This window comes from Crocuta crocuta, unplaced genomic scaffold, assembly GCF_008692635.1.
Source record: "Crocuta crocuta isolate KB4526 unplaced genomic scaffold, BGI_CrCroc_1.0 scaffold127, whole genome shotgun sequence".
NCBI classification, from domain to species: Eukaryota; Metazoa; Chordata; class Mammalia; order Carnivora; family Hyaenidae; genus Crocuta; species Crocuta crocuta.
This window is the reverse complement of record NW_027532008.1, coordinates 3,169,776-3,177,532: the sequence shown is the minus strand read 5'-3', so window position 1 is coordinate 3,177,532 and position 7,757 is coordinate 3,169,776.

The following is a 7,757-nucleotide window of genomic DNA, read 5'->3' as shown; positions in this document are numbered from 1 at the left end:
CCAAGGCCGGAAGACAAGACAGCATCGGGACAAAGACCCCAAGGGGGAAACAGCCCCAGCACGCTCAGGGAAGGACCAAACAACAGCCGATGTGGCCATGCTATCAGGGCCCGGGGTTTGTGTGAGATGAGGCTGGAAAGGAAGGTGGCGCTGGTCATGCTGGGCTTTCTGGCCCAGGGTAAGGAGTTAGTCCAAGGAGTTTAAGTCCAAGAGGAACCAGATCAGTGGCTACTGCAGTGGCTCTGTTAAGAGATGAAATGGCCTGGACTAGGATGGTGAGAGAGGAAGATAGAATATGCTTTGTAGGTAAAGTAGACAGCATTTGCTGGCAGTTGGGATAGAGAGGCTAAGAGAAAAAGGAGATTTACAAGATCTTCCAGATTTTTAACTTGAGGAGTTGAATACCGAGGGGAAGGTTGTGGAGGAATAGGTTTGAGAAGTCTGTGGGAAATATCTTTTATTTATTTTTTAATTTTGTAATGTTTATTTTTGAGAGAGAAAGACACAGAGTGCTAGTGGGAGAGGGGCAGAGAGAGAGGGAGACACAGAATTCAAAGCAGGCTCTAATCTCTGAGCTTGTCAGCACAGCCCAACATGGGGCTCGAACTCATGAACTGATAGATCATGACCTGAGCCAAAGTTGGACTCTCAACTGACTGAGCCACACAGGTGGCTCTATCTTTTAAATATCCAAATAGAAATGTCATCTAAGAGTTGTAACTAGAAGATGGAGTTCTGGAGAGAGGTCTGGATAGGACTTATAAATCTGGAAGTCATTCGCTTGGAAGAAATTTGTAGAGCCAAGAGACTGGACTTTTCCAAGTGTGGTTCACAGTCCAGCAGCAACAGCATCTGGGAACTTGTTGGAAAGGCCAGGCCTATCCCCAGACCCTGCTCAGTCAGATCCTACGTTTCAACAAGATCTGTATATGGTTTGTGTGCACCCTAAAGTTTGGGAAGTGTTGGGGCGCCTGGGTGGCTCAGTCGGTTAAGCGTCCGACTTTGGCTCAGGTCATGATATCATGCTTTGTGAGTTCGAGCCCCATGTCGGGCTCTGTGCTGACAGCTTGGAGGCTGGAGCCTGCTTTGGATGCTGTGTTCCCTCCTTTCTCTGCCCCTGCCCCACTCGTGCTCTGCCTCTCTCTGTCTCTCAAAAATAAATAAATGTAAAAAATAAATAAATAAGGGGTACCTGGGTGGCTCAGTTGGTTAAGCCTCCGACTTCGGCTCAGGTCATGATCAGAGGGGACAGCCCGTGGGTGAGGCCTGCCAGTCTGGCAAGACTTGAAGCCTTATGAACCAGGGCTTTTGCTCCTGTTATTTCTCAGCCTCCCCACATTGCAGGTTAGAAAGCCAGGACCGTAGAAGTGAATAAATCCTGTTGGGATGGAAGGAGTTTCTGACCTGACAGCTGAGCTTCCGAATTGGCCTAAGCATGTAGATTCGGAGCTAGCAGCCTCGCCACAGGGGCAGGGAAGGCAGCATTGGAGTCCCAAGGGCTGAGGAACCCTCCTGAGCACCCACCGACACACACAGTACTGAGCCCCCGACCTGGGTATGTTCCAGTCCCCTAAGGCCCTATCTGTACGGTGAAACCAACATTTCCAGTCCTGCCCACCAGCCAAGGCTGTTCACCCTGGACCCCCTCACCCCGACTGGAATCCTGCATCATCCCTGACTCCTTCCCTCACTTCCCACATCCAATCTGCATTCTGACCCCACTGAGTCTGTCTCCTAAATATTTGGGGGGACTTAGCCTCTCCTCTGCATCCTCCCCATCATATTTTTGTTCTTTGCCACAGCCTACTAATTCCCTCCAGTCTGTGGTGTCCCCAGCATCCTCCATTTAGAATGACAAATCTGGGGGAGCCTGGGTGGCTCAGTCAGTTAACCATCCAACTTCGGCTCAGGTCATGATCTCATGGTTTGTGGGTTCGAGCCCTGTAGCTCAATGCTTCAGGTCCTCTGTCTCCCTCTCTCTGTCTCTGCTCATTTTCTCTCTGGCTCTCTCTCAAAAATAAATAAACAGTTAAAAACGGTGAGAATGACAGATCTTATCCAGCATCTGTCCTGGAGGGGCACCCTCTAGTCCAAGGATCAAGCTCAGGCTGATAGTGCCTGTGGGACCTGGTCCGTGCTGAGCATCGGTTCTCAGAGCCTGTCCCTTCTACCGCTCACAGAACCTGAACTTGCCATGCTCCTGCCTCCCCTGGATTCTGCTGCTATGTGTTCTGGTTGACTTCTACTCATTCTTTAGGAAACTTTGAATGACACTTCCAAAAAACCAACTAGCACACCCCCCACAGATGCTGGCAATTCCTTTGGGATCCCCAGACACGCTCATGCTCCATTTCTTTGTACATCACACTGTTTGGAAAGAGCTCATGATGCCTTCCCCACACACACACACCAGCCTGTGAACTTGAGGATGCGGACGTGTTTTGTTCATTTCTGTACCCCAAGCACCAAGCATCAGGCCTGGCCCCAAATATTTTGGGCCTTAGCTAGCATTTGTTGAATGGGTGAGCACAAGAGAAAGCAGGAACAGTGGACCTGATGGCAGGACTGGGGGAAGCATAGAACCTATGTCCTTGGGGCGCCTGGGTGGCTCGGTGGTTAAACTCCTGATTCTTGGTTTCAGCTCAGGTCATGATCTCATAGTTTGTGGGTTCGAGCCCCATGATGGGCTCCGTGCTGTTGGTGCAGAGCCTGCTTGGGATTCTCCCTCCCTCTCTGTCTGCCCCTCCTTTGCTCATACACACACACACACACTCTCTCTCTCTCTCTCTCAAAATAAATAAATAAACAAACAAACAAAAAAGAGGGGCACCTGGGTGACTTCAGCTCAGGTCATGATCTCATGGTTTGTAAGTTGGAGCCCTGCATGGGGCTCTGTGCTGACAGCTCAGAGCCTGGAGCCTGCTTCAGATTCTGTGTCTCCCTCTCTCTGCCCCTCCCCTGATCATGCTGTGTCTGTCTCTCTCTCTCAAAAATAAATAATAAACATTTAAAATTTTAAAAAAAAGAAAAACTATGCCCTCAGAGTTGCAGGAGCCTGGAACAGCATCTGGGGAGGAGGAAGAGAAGCTGGTGCTCTGAGGTCCAGAACAGTCAGTATCTTGCCCCAGCCACTAAAGGAAATATTTGAGAACCAGGAATTGGTGATGGGAGCCCATAGGTGTTTACTTAGCAGCTAAACTCTAAAGCACAAAATAAGTCCCCTCTCTGCACCTCTGTTTCCCCACATGCTAAATGGGATCATAATTCATGTCCGTCTCACAGTGTCACCTGAAGATCAGTGAGCAAATGGATATGAATATGTTTAGGAAGTTAAAAGTGCAGCTTATACCAGGAAGCTTGTTCTAATTTTCACAAAGTCAAGACAACTGCCCAAGAACTAACTCAGTGGACCCCAGAAACAGTTCCCAGCCACCTGCATCGCAGCCGGAATTCCCTTCTCTGAGGTACTGACTCCCTGGGCAAAACCCACCAATAGAAATAACCTGGTTTGAGGCACCTGGGTGGCTCAATCAGTTGAGCGTCTGACTTCGGCTCAGGTCATGATCTCATGGTCCGTGGGTTCGAGCCCCGCATCGGGCTCTGTGCTGACAGCTCAGAGCCTGGAGCCTGCCTCGGATTCTGTGTCTCCCTCTCTCTGCCCCTCCCCCGCTGGCTCTCTCTCTCTTTCTCTCTCTCTCTTTCAAAAATAAATAAACGTTAAAAATTTTTTTTAAAAAAAGAAGAAGAAATAACCTGATTTGAGGGGAACAAATTGTGAATCCATGTGTCCCTAAATTCCAGACTCACTCTTCCCTTTAACGCTCAGTAACAACCCCTGTGCTGCTACCCTGTGGGACACCGCTTCCCATGAGATATGGGCTCTCATCTATTCAACGAATACTATGTGGAGGTGCTGGGCACCAAGTGTTCTCCATGCTTTACTTTATTTGATTCTCATGTGAAGGTGACCTGATCAGTTCCACTTCATACATGGGAAAATTGGGGCTTGGAGGGTAAGTGATTTGCCCAAGGACACAGGTGAGTGGCAGAGCAGAACTCAACTCGGAGTCTGTGTGATTCTGAAACTCTCTCAATAGAGTGTGCTGTCCCACCTCTGTGCTTCTGAGAATGCTCAACATCGAAATGTTCCACAGATCTGCCTCGTCATCGCTCTTCTCCTCAGCCAGCCGTGTGATCATAAACGTTCCTATAATACAGGGTCGGCTCTCAATCAGAGGACGTAGTCGTTAGTTCCCAGTTCCCAGCTGGCAAAGAACGGAGAACACACTGGGAAATGTGGGGAGTTTCCTGCAGATGGTCTCAGAAGGTAGTGAGTTCCCCGTTGCCTGGGCTGCACACAGAGAGTGAACGGTATTTGTCCGGATCTTAGAGGAGAGTTTTATTCCCAGCCGGGGACTGTTTAGATAGCCTTACATGCCCCCTCTGAGTCAGAGACTTAGATTCTCAGCTGTTGGCACGGACATCAAAGTCCTTTTATGTACCATGTTCTTCATGATTGTTTCTAAGACAGGCAACCTCAGAAAAAAGGGTGGTTTCCTACATATGGTAGATATCCAAACATTTGGTGCTTTGGTTAACACTTGGACTTCTCTGACCCAACCCTATAATAAAAGGCCACCAAATGACCTGCCAATCTGTGATTTGGCCATTCATTTAATGGCCATAATAATAGGAACGATTTACTGAGTTCCTTCTTTACACAGAGGACAAGATACACATGCAGTTACCCCCATTTTTCAAAAGTTTGTGATAGGCCACTAAGCAAAAGACACCCAAAGAGGATCTTCACTTACTCAAAAAGGACGAAAAGCGAAAATAAATAGTGCTCAGTATTTGTTTGCAGTGAGCTCTTATAGAAGCGGTGCTCACCCCAAAGCAGCCCCACCAAACTCCTCCTGGGGGGGAACTACACTCAACATCAAGCCACCACAGCTTTTTTTTTTTTTTTTTTTTAACACGAAGTATTCTGTCGTCGTGGTCGAATCAATTTACACATCCAGAGCATGTAACACAGACAGAGTTTCACAGTAAACTATCTGGTTATAGANTATTTTTTTTTTTTTTTTTTTTTTTTTTAAACGTAAGCTCTACACCCAGCTAGAGCTCGAACTCAGGACTCCAAGATCAAGAGTTGCATGCTCTACCGACTAAGCTAGCCAGGCCCCCACGAGCTACCATAGCTTTGAACTTTGTGAACATCTGTGCTTGGGTTTCAGTTTATTCCGTGTATCCGTTAGCGAGATGGGTCCTATGGTCTCAGAAAAGCCCAAGAGGTTATTTTTGAGGTCTGGGAGAGCTAAAAAAAATTTCCATATAGATTAATGTTCATTGCTTCTTCACTTGATGTCATTTTGGCTTACAGAGGCTTTCATAGAAACACTCGTACTTTCGGATAGTGGAGGAAACCTGGACTCAAAGCAATCTCATGAAGTAGGTATTATAATTTCCATCTTATGAGGCTAAGAGAGAAAGCCTGCCCACAGTCCCCCAGCAAGGAGGTGACTGAGTCAGGTTTTGAACGCAGGTCTCTTTGGCCCCAAATCTCCTAGTAGACTACCCTGATGCACCGGTTGAACTTCATCCCGCAGTGACTCACAAAATCTCACAGTCAAAAGGGCTCTCAAAGACCTAGCCCCAGTCTCCACCCACTACAGGAATCTCCCATAGATGGTTATCCTGTACTGCTCAAATACCCCCAGTGACAAATACCCCCAGTGACGGAGACTCCACCACATCACAAGCCAGTCCCCACGTGGTTGGAAAGTTCTTCCATTTTGACTGAGGTCTTCTGAGTAGCTTCTGTTTCTTGGGGGGGTTCCCACTACCTCCAAGGGACTCAGGGGAGAAATGACTCAACAGTAGTAGGAAAGAAGTGTAAATGAGCGCCCCTGCTCACCCCCAGTGAAGGTATCTGCAGCAACAGGCAAAAGGTTTGTGCTAAGGCTGTGTTGCCATGAGAGAAAGACCCTGCGAGGTGAGCAGGAGGGCCTCGTGGGCCATCCCTCCACCCCCACCCCCTGGCCCATGCAGTGCTCCCCAACCCCATTCCCTCCTGCCTTGACTCCTACCCATCTCATCTGTGAAAGCAGCAGTGAGTTAGTAGTGGGAACAGCACTGGATGTGAGTCAGACCTGTAATCATACTCCAGTTCCAACACCGACCTGCTGTGTGACCTTGGGCAGGTCACTGTACTGCTCTGAGGTTCCTTCGACCGTCAACTGTCAAAGGGTTATTGCGAGCATTAAGAAATGGTGTGTGAAGTGTCTACAGAGCTTCTCAGTTACAAGCAAACAGCAACGTAGGAAGCTGTCTAGAGTTCTGGTTAAGTGCAGACTCTGTGGTTAGGCTATCCTGGTTTTGTTGTTTACCTGTTTTCTTGACATACAGGCAGTCCTGGGGTAGAATTCAATGTTGACCACTTATCTGTGTGACTTTGGGCAAGTCATTTAACTTCTCTGCCTTGATTTTCTCATCTTTAAATTGGGGGTTAACAGTGGTGTCTATTCCTTGGGGAAGGTAAAATGAAGTAATGCATCAGAAGCATATAGCCCAGGGCCTGACACATACGAAGTACTTAAAGTACTTAACCCTTGTTGACTACTGCCCAGTCCCTCACCCCAGAGCACAGACTCCAGGCCCTCAGTTTCCTCTCTTGCTCTCTCTCCCCACCACCCTTTTAAGTAGAGGGAGCAGCACTCAAAGCCTGGAGAGAGGTCCATCCCTCCAAGCATCTTTCCCCCCAGGGAGAGGACGGAGCCCTCTCTTTCTTTTTCCCCTCCCACCCCAGAACCTCTTTCTGAGTTATACGTAGTGTGTATGACTCAGTCTGAAACTTCTTATTATAAATAATTTCCTCTGTTTCTCTTTCCTTCTTCGGCTCCACACCCACTGCCCAGGCTGTGGGCCAAGTTGAGAAACGGAGGGACGGATGACACATTTTTGAACAGGGCTTGAGGGCTGTACTTGTGATGGGCCTGGAGTCACCCACCCATCGAAAAATCTGACCAGAGCTGGATTTGGGCAAAGTCATTCCAACCATCACAACACGCTTTATAGTAATCAGACCCTTTCCATGGGCTTCAGAGAGCACTTGAAGGGGATTAAATTCTCACCTGGAGGCATGAGTAGAGGATTGGAATCAGAAGGCATGAGACTGAGGGAAAAACTTAACGCCAGCCACGACTAGCTCTTTGATCTTGGGCAAGTCATTTGGCCTCTGAACCTCATTTTCCTCATCTGCAAACCATCCTCAAAGAGTTATATGAATAAAGGCTCTGGCAGAGATTAGGTGCAGAGCGAAGGGTAGCCAAGTTGCAAGAATGCTTGATAGAATCTTCAGAGCCAGGTGAGACCCTCCAGAACCGGAGGATCTTAACTCGGGTTCCAGAAGCTTCCCAGGAATATGGAAATGACATGTATATGTAAACCAGCATATACATTTTTATTTTTCTGGAAGGAGAGGGTACAGGGTTTTCATCAGATTTTGAAAGGTATCTGTGATCCCCTAAATTTTAAGAACTACTGCCTCCAGGAGAGCAGATAACTAGCACTTTTACTTTACGAGTTTGCAGGATGGACTTTCTGTCCCAGTGCTGGGCATTAGTCCATTCAGGAGACATGAGTGTTCTAGATGCTGATGATACAAAGATAAATCCTCCGTGCCTTTCTGGAGCAGGGCACGTCAAAGAGGTTAAGTCATTTAACCAAGGTCACACATTTTTGAAGGAAGCCCACTG